Source organism: Meles meles, chromosome 1 (genome assembly GCF_922984935.1).
Source record: "Meles meles chromosome 1, mMelMel3.1 paternal haplotype, whole genome shotgun sequence".
Lineage (NCBI taxonomy): Eukaryota > Metazoa > Chordata > Mammalia > Carnivora > Mustelidae > Meles > Meles meles.
In genome coordinates this window covers 162882857-162895268 of record NC_060066.1, presented here as the reverse complement: position 1 = coordinate 162895268, position 12412 = coordinate 162882857, and the positions used below count along the sequence as shown (strand labels likewise).

General features: G+C 39.7%; 1 long non-coding RNA gene across 1 annotated transcript; it reads left to right on the top strand.

The window, feature by feature from the left end:
• Window positions 1-218: 218 nt before the first annotated feature.
• LOC123948975 lies at window positions 219-11415 on the top strand. The gene is made up of 3 exons (XR_006820009.1): window positions 219-337; window positions 7105-7161; window positions 10937-11415. It is a non-coding gene; the product is annotated as an uncharacterized LOC123948975 (long non-coding RNA).
• The last annotated feature ends 997 nt before the right edge of the window (window positions 11416-12412 follow it).

Below are 12412 nucleotides of genomic sequence, written 5' to 3'. Positions count from 1 at the left end.
CTATGTTTCAGGGATCAGCGGCAGTGCCAGAAGCTATAGTTTGTCCCACCACCCTTCTTCAGCTTGTAAGTTTTTCCCAGGGAAAAGACCGACTAGAATTCTGCAAGAATTCTTCCCACGTGAGGTAAATTTATTATATGAAGCGAATGTATTCCAGCAGCACGAGAGATGGATTGTAGTGGCTGCTGTGTTTTGCTCTTCAGACTGTACTTTGAGAACCAGGAGCACCGACTTCTTCCATCTGAGTCCAACATAGGACCAGCTATTGGAGAAAGAAACCAACTCACCTGACTACGCTTCCACCATGGGAGAGACCCACATCCCAGGACCAATCAATGTAGGTGACACAAAGCCCTCTCCTCTTGTCTCAGTGAGGGATGTTTCAAAAGAGTCAACCCAGCCTCAGAGTTCCTTGTGAAATTGTCTTAGGCACCTGTGGCACCTGTATTGCCTTTCTTCTCTCCAGTTGTCCTGTCCTGCTTTTTTCACTCCCTTGGAGTTGGTGTTCTGTGGAGCCCTTCCCAATAAGCCACTGGGATGCAGATCTCCATCTGGAAATCTGTTTCCTGGGGAGCCCAACCTTTGACACACAATGAAGAGACCTGAGGCTACATAAAAATACTTTAGCTTATCTCAGTCTTCTCTCTGACGGATGAGTTTAAATCAAGTGGCAGGAATGGTACATTGAAGAAAAGAAACTAGAGATAGCATAGGGAAAAGATGAGAGGATTGGAACCTGGTAGTAAGAGCAAAATACAAGTCAGAGGACATAATCCATAATGGGCCAAGTAGTACTCTGAGTCTTAGAAAGAGAGAAAGATGGAGGTCATCCAGGAAATTATTGAGGGGATTGGAAGAGAGTAACAATGAGCTGCTCTATGGACTAGTTGTGGAAGAAAGAAATTCCTAGGTTAACTTCACACTAAAACTGAATGCACAGTTGCTAATCAGCCTGCAGAGTCTCGGTGGGTTTTTATTTCCCTGTGTTTATTTGTAGTGTGAAGGATTCTGGGTTATCTTGGTGGGAGGATTTTGGGTCCATCCTACAAAGGTAGGTGTAGGGAGGAAAGGCAGCTGGTGGAGAAGTGAGTAGATGGGATTTTAGTTTCAGTTTTGTTTGTACACGTTAGGATAACTTAACCCTTGCTAATATCACACTTTCTTGGGCTCATTGTATTCAGGGTGAATTTTGAACAAATCACTTAATGTCTAAGATTTTTTGTTTCTACGTCTGTTGAAGTAGTAAGAAAAATCTCTCAGTTTACTTTCTTCATTATCTATGTTCAAGTGTTTTAATACTTAAAGGAAGCCATCACATGTAAAATTAACTCCTTTATAAATAAAGCCCTGAATCAAACGATTTAGGTTTGGAAGGGAACATCTAGGCCGCTCTCTTATGCAGTGGAGATATCCTTTTGTGGCCTGCCTGACAAATAGTTATTTGGCTTCCCCTTAAATAGTCTGAGCGCCGACAACCCAGTACGTCCTAGGCAGCCTTGTTGTCAGATGACTCTAGAGCAATGATACGTGAGCGTTAATCCTAGGACCACTGGCACCAGGCCGAACTGGGCTCTTGTTAGAAAAGAAAGGCCATCTGTACCCCAGTGTTCATAGCAGCAATGGCCACAGTTGTCAAACTGTGGAAAGAACCAAGATGCCCTTCAACGGATGAATGGATAAGGAAGATGTGGTCCATATATACAATGGAGTATTATGCCTCCATCAGAAAGGTTAAATACCCAACTTTTATATCAACATGAACAGGAATGGAGGAGATTATGCTGAGTGAAATGAATCAAGCAGAGAGAGTCAGTTATCATATGGTTTCACTTACTTGTGGAGCATAAGGAATAACACGGAGGACATGGGGAGATTGAGAAGAGAAGTGAGCTGGGGGAAATTGGAGGGGGAGACGAACCATGAGAGACTGTGGACTCTGAGAAACAAACTGAGGGTTTTGGAGGGAAGAGGGGTGGGAGGTTGGGTGAGCCTGGTGGTGGGTATCATGGAGGGCACGTATTGCATGGAGCACTGGGTGTGGTGCATAAACAATGAATTCTGGAACACTGAAAAGAAATGAAAAAAAAATTTTAAAAATTGGAAAAAAAAAAAAAAAAGAAAACTAACCCCCACCCCCCCCGCCCAAAAAAAAGAAATGAAAAATCCCAGGCCCTATACCAAGCCTGAATCAGAATCTACCCTTAACAGGCTCTCCCAGTAATTCACATGCATATTACAATTTGAGAAGTATGGCTCTATACCTTTTTTTTTAAATTATTATTAAAGTATTGATCTGAAAGCTTACTTTTATAGTAGCCACTCATTAGTCTCCATTTAGTTCTTGCAATTTTATAGAAGTCTAGGATCTTACTGCACAGGAGAACTGTTCAAATCTTTGAAGGCAGAATCCAGGTTTGTTGGCTGGACTCTTTCTGAATTGTTCAAGACTGGAAACTTTCCTGTCCTGAGCTTTCCCAGGGTCCCTTTGTTCTGTTGGATTGTTTTTTGTTTTTTATTTTTAAAGATTTATTTATTTATTTATTTGAGAGAGAGAGAGAGAGAGAGCGCATGAGTGGGAGAGGCAGAGTGAGAGGGAGAAAGAACCTGCAGCTAAGTGAAGAGAGACCTGGGCTCCATCTCACAACCCCGAGATCAAGATCCTGAACCCAACCCAAGAATTGGGCCCTTAACCTCCTGTGCCATCCAGGTGTCTCTCCATAAGATTGTTTTAATAAGAATATCAGGGTCTGCCAACTGAAGGATTTATGAAAGGGAAGGCAAGCTGCCTCGTCCTTTTGCCTGTGGAATGGAAATGAACAAGATAGAACATTTGAGCTGATTGTTTATACACTCAAGCCTTAGGGCATATAAACAGGATGCAACCACTTATCTCCCCTTTATTGATTGTTTCCTACAGATTGTGGCATTTTCCTAAATTTGCTATCTTCTCAGGGATAGTTCTTTAAACTCAGTCTTCTCTTCTCTAAACTAAAAATACCCTCTTCGTTCAACTGCCTCTTGCATGGTTGGATTGGAATGTAAACATTTTGAGAGAAGGGGATGAAGTCTTACTAGAGTATTTTGTTTTTAATGTCAGGTTAGGTCAGTGCTTAGTGCATAATATGCTTTTAATAAGTAATTTTTGAATACACAAATGATTTAATGGGGGATATGGTTGCAAGACCTTGGTTGTCATCTTTTGAAAATATATTAGTATGTCACTGTCTCTGACAAAATGTGACATCATGGATTCCACGTATCGTATGAGTATTGTAGAGCGGTGGTGGGATTAATTTCCCTAATTTAGACTTTATGCTTAGATGAACTCAGTCTGATCACGACAAAAGAGACCAACGACACCCAGCACGATGGTTGTTTGGGAGTTTTGAAAGCCAAAGTCAATTCAGTTTATCAGCAAGGTGGAATTTGCTTTAAATGACATTTTTAGAGTTTTTCCCCTTTTGGATCTGAGGGGCTTTCCAAGGTTAGGGAGGCCCTCATGGCTAAAGAATTGTGGTCTTTCCTCTTCCCTCCCATCATTCTTTGCTTCCTGATGCCTCTAGCTGCGTCTGAAGCCACTTTCCTCGCCTGAAATCACTTTTTGTCTAAGCTTCACTATGAAAAAGACTGTGGCTGGAGTATTTAATGCAGAGTAGATGGATAAACATAATGATCCAAGAAAGCTGATAGTGAAATATGACATTTTCTGGTGTTGGATATAATAATAATGGGTAGAAACAGAGGAATGAGAAAACAGGCTGGCTCCTTTGCCATGGCAACATTGAGTGCATTTATTATATAAACAGAAGGAGGAAAGGCAATTATTCGGTCCCTGTGCTTTTCTTTCCTAATTCTCCAGTTCTCCTGTTTCTGGTTCAGATTTTCAAAAGATGGCAGCCAGTTATCTTGCCATGATGTTGAGCATTTCCTTAAATGCCTGAGGTGTGCGGGAATACACTTGACTTCCCAATATTTTGTTATTAAAAGTAGATCAAAGATTTCTTTATAAGCTCATCAAAGGGTAGCTTGTGTTCTATTTCATCAAGCCTAGAAGAATGCCCTCTTTAAAAGTTTGTATGTATTTTGGTACAATAAACTTACAAATGGGACTCAAGGTACCATTTTTTTTCCAATTCAGTATCATTAGAAAATTGTCTGATTCATTCATGTGTGTCTCAAGGATAAGTGGTCGTCAGTGAGTGTCTGACAGAGAAACACTAAGTGATTCTAGTTTAAAAGGAAAATCAATGTGCACTGAGTAGCAGTGTTCAAAGGTAGCTCAAAAAGCTACTTTTCTTCCCTATGTCAAAATGCACCTGATGTCCTCAGGTACCAGGGGGAAAAGAAAAGCTATTAAATGCTTATGATAGTGAAACAGTGTGTTTTAGGGACTAGAAAAGATGGGAAAATAGATGGCAAATGAACTGCAGTCCACACAGTGGATTTCCCAGGGAGCATTGCTGTGTTTTCACAATATTCTTCCCTTTATGGAGGAGGTTGTGCAAAATTGCAAAGAGCGCGGTCTCATTTCATACATTTTCCAAATAATGTCTGGAATTTACAACATGAGCTGTAGGATAGATAAGTTGATGAGACAAGAGAGACAAGAGCCTAAAATATACCAAATTTCTGGATACAAATATCAGCCCCACCATTTATTAGCTTTGCGTGACTTTGGGTAAGATACCTAATGTCTCTGAGTCAGAGTTTCCACAGGTATACAATTAGAACCATAAGTTCTACCAGAGAGAGAAATTGTCAGAATTCATGCAATTGACCCATATAATGCAGCCACCAGAGGACCTGGTACATGACAGGGCTTCAAAAGTAGGAGCCGTATTTCCATTCTCATTGTCACTTTAGTTCAGATCCTCAGAATGTCTCCTCTGGGCATTCTAGTAGCTTCCAGTTTTCCTTGTCTATTGTCTTCCCATTTACGCACTTTGCTTACTCACTAGTATTTATATAACATTTTCCACACAACCTTCTTAACTTATACTTAATGTGCCATACCCCACTTCCTAGAGAAAAGTTCAAACTTCTTATCATAGCATTCAAGGACATCTGTGATGGGACGTCAGATAGCATCTCCTCTATAAAGACCTTGTGTTCTCTTGGCCATGTCCTCTACGTGTCCTGAATCTTTTTCTCTCCATAATTTCATTCACGTCTCCCCCTCTAACTGTGATACCTTCCATTTCTGCATATTAAAAACCCTATTTAGGCTTTAAATTCCAGCATCAATGCCATGCCCTTCATGAAATGTTCCTTAATCCTTTAGACAGAATTGATCTCTCTACTGAAACTGCTTAACAATTCCTTATAACATTAACAATAAATGCCAATGCACCTGTGTAATGCTAAACTCAGTGGATACTTACAATCTAGATATTATCTAACCTGTCTAGAGTAGTTGACAATACTAATGACTCTCCATCCATTGCCTTCCTTTCATGTCGAAAGGGTGAATTTCTTACTTCCTCTCTGACTTTGCCTTCTTAGTCTCCTCAGTGGATGTATTAGTTTCCTGGAATTGCCTGGAAAAAGTCTCCCAAACTGGATGGCTTAAAACAATTTAAATTTATTATTAAAATTAGTATTCCAGTTCTGGAAGCTAGAAGTCAAAATCAAGATGTTGGCAGGTCTGTGCTCCATCTGCGGCTTCTAGGGGAGGATCCTTTCCTGCTTCTTGCAGCTTCTGGTAGCCCCAGGCATTCCTTGGCCTGTGGCCACGTAACTCCAATGTTGGCCTCAGTCTTCACATGACCATCTTTTCTGTCTGTGATACTCTCTTCCTGGTGTCTCTGCTTTTTCTTCTTCTTTTTTTTTTTTCAAAGATTTTATTTATTTATTTGACAGAGATCACAAGTAGGCAGAGAGGCAGGCAGAGAGAGAGGGAGAAGCAGGTTCCCTGCTGAGCAGAGAGCTCGATGCGGGACTCGATCCCAGGACCCTGGGATCATGACCTGAGCCGAATGCAGAGACTTTAACCCACTGAGCCACCCAGGCGCCCTCTGCTTTCTCTTCTTAAAAGGACCCCAATCATGTTGGATTAAGCCCCATCCTAATTGAGAATGACCACATATTTATTTGATTTTATCTGCAAAGACCCTATTTTCAAATAAGGTTACAGGTATCAGGTTTTAGGAAACAGCTTTCTGGGGAAAACTATTTAATCCATAACACTGGAGCTCCCACCTTTTGCCTCTTTTTAAAATATTAGGGTTCTTTAGAGTGATTTCCCAGGCTTTCTTCTCTCAGAAGTCACTTAAATAATGTCCAAAATGAAAGAAGTTGGAAGTACCAAATATGGTGATTCACAAAACACGGATACAAGTAGAATGCTCGAGCTATAGTCTTCGGACAAATTTTCCTAGACTATAGCTACTTTCCCTTAGATTTTCCTTCTGAATCAGAGTTGAGATGTAGTCTTTAAAAAAATTCAATGGATGTTATTTTTTAAAAAGAAGAGATTTTAATAACGCAACATTAAAAATGAGGAAACTCTATGAGATAGATATGCAGTGGTCCTCATCTTTTGCTCCTTCATATATAAAACAAGAAATGATTGCCCACTGGAAGCACAATTGTTGTGGACTGAATTTGTCCCCTCCAACATTGGTATGTTGAAGACCTAACTCCCAGTACCGCAGAACGTGATTATGTTTGGATATTGCCTTCAAAGAGGTGATAAGTTAAAATGAGACCATCCAGGTGGGCCCTAATCTAATCTAACTGGTGTCCTTATAAGAAGAAATCTGTACACATACAGAGGCACCACCCAGCATGAAGTTAATACAGAGAAGATTGGAGAGATGGAGATGGGGTTGGATAAAGAGGAGAGGGAGGGGGAGAGAGAGGAGGAGACGAAGATTGGAGGAGCAGAGGGAAGAAAGACAATTTGTTGGTATCATTTGTGCCAGCTGAGACTCAACTACCCTTGCACACTTCAACTACATAAACCAGTAAATACCACCCCTCCTTTCCTGCTCCCACCCCTTTTTCCTTAAGCTGATTTGGAATTCTGTTAACTTGCAGCAAAGCATCGGACTAACCCATTCTTCTTACCCACTTTGGGTTTTTTTGTTTATATCTCCTATTTAGGTGCCATTTCAGAGAACATCTTTAACAGTATGAACATGTAGCTGACCTCTCACAAAGGTAAGTAGGGGAAATAGTGAAGTTCCAAGATTTGTCACCAGATTTATCTGTGATTTATGTATCCACAAAAATTCCCGACTGCTGTTTATATGATCAGTGTCTTGAATTATGAGTAGTCTTGAGATGGAGAACACACTGAAGTCTCTTTTTGCAGCCCTCATGATAGACATTTATCTTATCCCTAAGTGACTCTCCTCAAACCATTCAGAGTAGAGCATCAGTCCCTAAACTTTATTGTACATTGGAATCATCTGGGAAGCTCTTAAAAAAAATCCCTAAGTCATACACCTACTTTGCAAGACAGTTTGGCAGTTTCTTATAAAGCTAAATATAATCTTGTATGATCCAGAAATTCCTAGTTGATTTGAAAACTTATGTCTACCCAAAAACCTCCATGTGAAAATTTATAGCAGCTTTACTCATAATCAACAAAATCTGAAAACAACCATATGTCCTCCAATAGGTGAACGGATAAACAAATCGTGATTACGTACATAGAGTGAAATACTATTTAGCAGTAAAAAAGAATGAGGTATCAAACAAGATACAGATGAATGATAATTGATATTTCTAGGTGGAAGTAGCTAGTCTGAAAGGCTATCTCCCATATGCCTTTATAGGACATTCTTGAAAGACAAAACTATAAAGACAATAAATAAATTAGTCATTATTGAAGGTTGAGGGGCAGAAAGTTGAATAGATGAAGTACTCACGAGCATAATGGTGGTGAAAATGTCGGTATGATTCTGTAATATTGTAACAATGCATTTGTCAAAACCCGTAGAACTCTACAACACGAAGAGTGGGCCATAATTTATTCAAATTAAAAGAAATCATTTAGGAGGTCAAGGGTTCCTAGGATGGAATACAGAATATGACAAAACAATCTAACTATGTTACAAATGTATGAAAAAACCTCACTGCCAGAACTAGGGGAAAAGTTGGCTGACCTAATGAGTGGTGACTAGAAGACCAAAGGAAAAAGAGATTGTACATAAGCACTCTATTCTGTAAAGTTTCCTATGGGGGCATGGGTTAATCGTTCTGAAATAAGTATACATGTAAACCAGAATTAAATAATTGAGTAAATGGCTATTAGGAACCTACAGGAAAGCAAGTGCAGAGGCAGGAATGATCCCTGTGGTGATGGGTAAGAGAGATATTATTATGAACCCTATTATATAGATCTTTACCTGTAGAAATATTTATAGGTACAGATCTATTCAGGGATTAGCTATATGCACACTTTTTTTTTTTTTTTTTTGCTCTGGCAGCCCTAAGGGCCTAGAAAGAAGGATACACACAAACACCCATTTATTTGTTTCTAATACTGTTGTCCAATAAAAGGAATCAGGAATCCTTCAAGAAATAACTGACTATATAGGAAATATACAAGATGAGCCTGGAGCATTTTATAGTGCCAAAGAGTATGGAAGTGCCAAAAACAAACAAGTAACACTTTATAATGATGGAGCACTGTGAACAACAAAATGAAGTAGCATTGGATGATAGCCCAGAATATAAATCTCTATGAATCTCCACTGATACAAATAAATGATTGAATTAATAAATAATTGTGGGAGAAACAGACAAATTTCCCATGCAGAACTCCAAATAACTTATGTAGATCCTTTGTCTTCAAGGGGGAGGAGCACACCTCCCTTAAGTGAGGCCTGAATATGTGACTTTCTCCCAGAGTACAGAGTGGAAAGCGAAAAAAAAAAAAAAAAAAGCAACTTTACAGTGAAGAAACTTGGATAAACACTGTGTCTTCCTGGTGATCAAGGTCAACATTAACAGTGATAAATGTATTGATAGTATATACTCTTGACATGGTGTGATGAGAGTAGCACTTTCCCTCTGTGGTCCTCCTCCCCACGGAACGTAGAGCCAGAGTTTCATCATTAGAAAAATATTTGACAGATCCAAATTGAGAGATGCTGTATGAGATACCTGACCACTATTCCTCATTACCACCAAGGCCATCCAAAACAAGAAAATTCTGAGAAATTATTGCAGCCAAGAGAAGCCATGCTGACTGAAATGTAATATGGTATCCTGGGTGGGATTCGGGAATGGAAAAGGGACAGAAGGTAAAGACTAATGAAATCTGAATAAAGCATAAACTTTAGTTTAAAATTATGTATCCGTATTTCAAGATTGGTTCATTGGTGGTGACCAATGCACCATACTAAAGTAAGATGTTAATAATAAGGGAGATCCAGAAGATATATGGGAACTCTATTATCTTTATGGCTTGTCTTTAAATCTAAAACTCCTAAAATAAAAAGTTATTAAAAAATTTCTTTGCCAAGTTGCACCTCTACCAATGAAGTCAGTATTTCTGGGGAATAAGCCAGGCACATCATGGTTTTTTTCCTAGAGATCCCAGATGATATCAATATACAACAGAAGTCTGAGGACCTCTGGGGTTGGAGACGTCTCTGAGGCTGGAGGCTGTTATATTTTGGCATTAGTTCACTCAAAATGTTCTGAACTAAATAAAAATGTTGAGTGTTGCTTCCATTTTATACCTATGTGAAGTTGAATTTTTAATAATGAGTGTGATAAAAATAAAGTACTGGAACAAGTTGCCCATTGGAACACCACTTGATGTTACACTATTAGATACTGAGGCACTAAATGACCAATGTATCAAGCATATAATTACAAGCAATATCATACCTTAAAATAAATTTTCCCTTGTAATTTTCCCGCAATTGAAGTGAAAAATGACACTCACATGTACATCCTTTCCCCTCTCTCGGCCCTGGCCCCCTCACCAGAGTATGTCACTATGCTCTGCCCGACCCACAGCCCAATCCATCTTTTACCCTTTTTGACCTGTTCTGTGCCCCAAAGGTTGTCTGTGGACTGCAACGCCTGGGCCCTCTTGCCCTCTGCTTTCCTGTTGAGTTCAGGCAGAATGGAGGAGATAGATGTCCTTTTAGCTCCACTCTCTCCGTTCTTCATTATGGCGGGCGGTGGCTGCCTTTGTCCCAGATCCAGCTCCTGTTGTCTCCTGTTCTTGCTTGGCTCTGGAAACTGTTCCCTTTCCTCACCCCTTCAACCCCCAGAAAAGTAATTGCTTCCTGCTGTGGCTATTTCTGGGTAACTCATATCCCCTGTTGGAGTTTTAAAAATTTTGCCCACACCTCTGTAAATAGTCACTTCACTGAAATACTTTTGATTTAACCCTTTTGAGGGTGCCGTCTGCTTCTTGTCAGAGTTCTGACTGATAGAATCAGTGTATAGTGGTCTACCCTCTCTCTTCTTGAGAGTGATGACCTGCCACCACCCCTCCAACCGCCCCCTTTTTTTTTTTTAAACTTGACATAATGTACCGCTTACTTCCTTGGCCTTAAAAAACCTCCTTTGTTTTGTAAAATGATGCTGATGGTGGAGAGCACTATTTTCCCCAAATCCTTTCTTGGCAAAAGAAAAAGTTGGCAGACCTGTGCTGGTTCACCACACATTTTTGAAATTTCATTTTTGAAATCCAGAGTCTGGGAACCATTGATCTCAATGAGTATTTGACTTTGAAACATTAAGGGAATTCAGCTGTAATTCTTCTTACCACAAGAATCTTACAAATCTGGGGAAAGCGGCCAATGTGGATGCTGTCACGGCAGACACTCAACTTACTGGGCTTCGTTGTTTACATAACAGGGTCTCACTCCTGGTAAAGAGGGAAATAATATCAGGGGAGAATCGAAGGAACTATAAAAATGAAATGGTTATTTTCTGCATCGTTCACTATTGCATTTCCCTGCAGATCTGCTGGGGGAAGAGAGAGAGAGAGAGAGAGAGAGAGAGGAAGAGGTCAAGAACGCATCTGGAAGTTTAAGCGAAAAGTTTACAGGATTCCTCCATGAAGTTTGAGTGAGAGTGACTGAGAACTCTCATGTTCTCAGATCCGGGAACGTTTGTATTTGCACGTTTGTAATCCATGTCCCTTTTGTTATAAATAATTGCAGAAGTTCATTTATAGATGAGCTCCATCACTAAGCAACATGCGTTGGATATTTGTGTTTGTTGGTGTTTTAAATTCACCGTGTTTTATAATGTCAAGTACAGTCAATTTATAATTGAAACAAAATTTTTGAAGTACCTTGTGCTTGGGCAGGGTAGAAGAACACGGGGTACTATTTATCATAGTTTAGTCTCCTTGACTTTAAAATTCTTCTTTGTTAGGAATGTAATATCCTCCTTTGTTGTATCATATCGCATTTAATTTTGACTGCAAAGACACGAAGGCATGATTTTTTTTTAATCTGTCATCTATTAAAAATATATGCTTGTTAATGTTCTCATTATTTTCTTTTTCTGTGGTTAGCTTGAGAAAAGACACATAGCCATCTTTTAAAATTCATTCTTTCCTTTATACACTTTAAAAAGGAATTTAGAAGGGTCAAATAGCTTAGTCATAGGGAGGAACATTTTTTTACACAGTTATAATCCAAACAAAAGCTATTGTCCATATTGCATGGAAGAAGAACCTGTGAACTCAGTAATTTTCTTTCTCTTTACATTTCCACTACTGAAACAAATTAATGGAGACGTTAAACCCTGACTTATGTCTTCCTTTATCTGATGGTGGAACCCCGGAATGAAAAACCTGGGAATGGTCAGTCGCCACGTTTCCCACCATGTGGAAAGGTGTCGTAAGAAGGAATGAGACCCACTCATACCGAGAAGCAGAGATAAGAGATGGAGAAGGTTAATGGTGGTTTTAAGGTTTCTGAAGACCAGTTATATGTCTACTCCTTTCGTTATTTAGTTGCTCAAATCTTCCTGATTTCATGAAATAAAAATTCCCATTTTTTGCTTAACTATTATATCAGGTCAGCCATACATAGCTTGAATTAGCTTAAGTCAAGGGAGGGAATTAAGGAAAGATCCTGAAGCAGCTGACAGTACAAAAGGGAGAGCTGATCCACTAAGCTTCATGAAGGTATGAGCAGGCTCTTGAGGAGGGACTCGGAGTTGTGGGCCAGGAGGTGGGTACCATCAGGACTCAGTTTTCCCTCATGTGACCCCTGACCCTTCTCTGCCTGGGCATCATGCCCTTTGTGGAGGAATATTTTGATATATTACTTGCTGTGTTTCCCCCCAGTACTTTTCATTTATTTATACTCTAACAACTCTTCTCTTCGTGGGCATTTTTGTGTCCCTTGTCACAGGAGATGTGATAACAGACTGTGTTCTGAGTCTCAGATGCAGGCTCAATTCAGGCTCTGAAAACTAACAG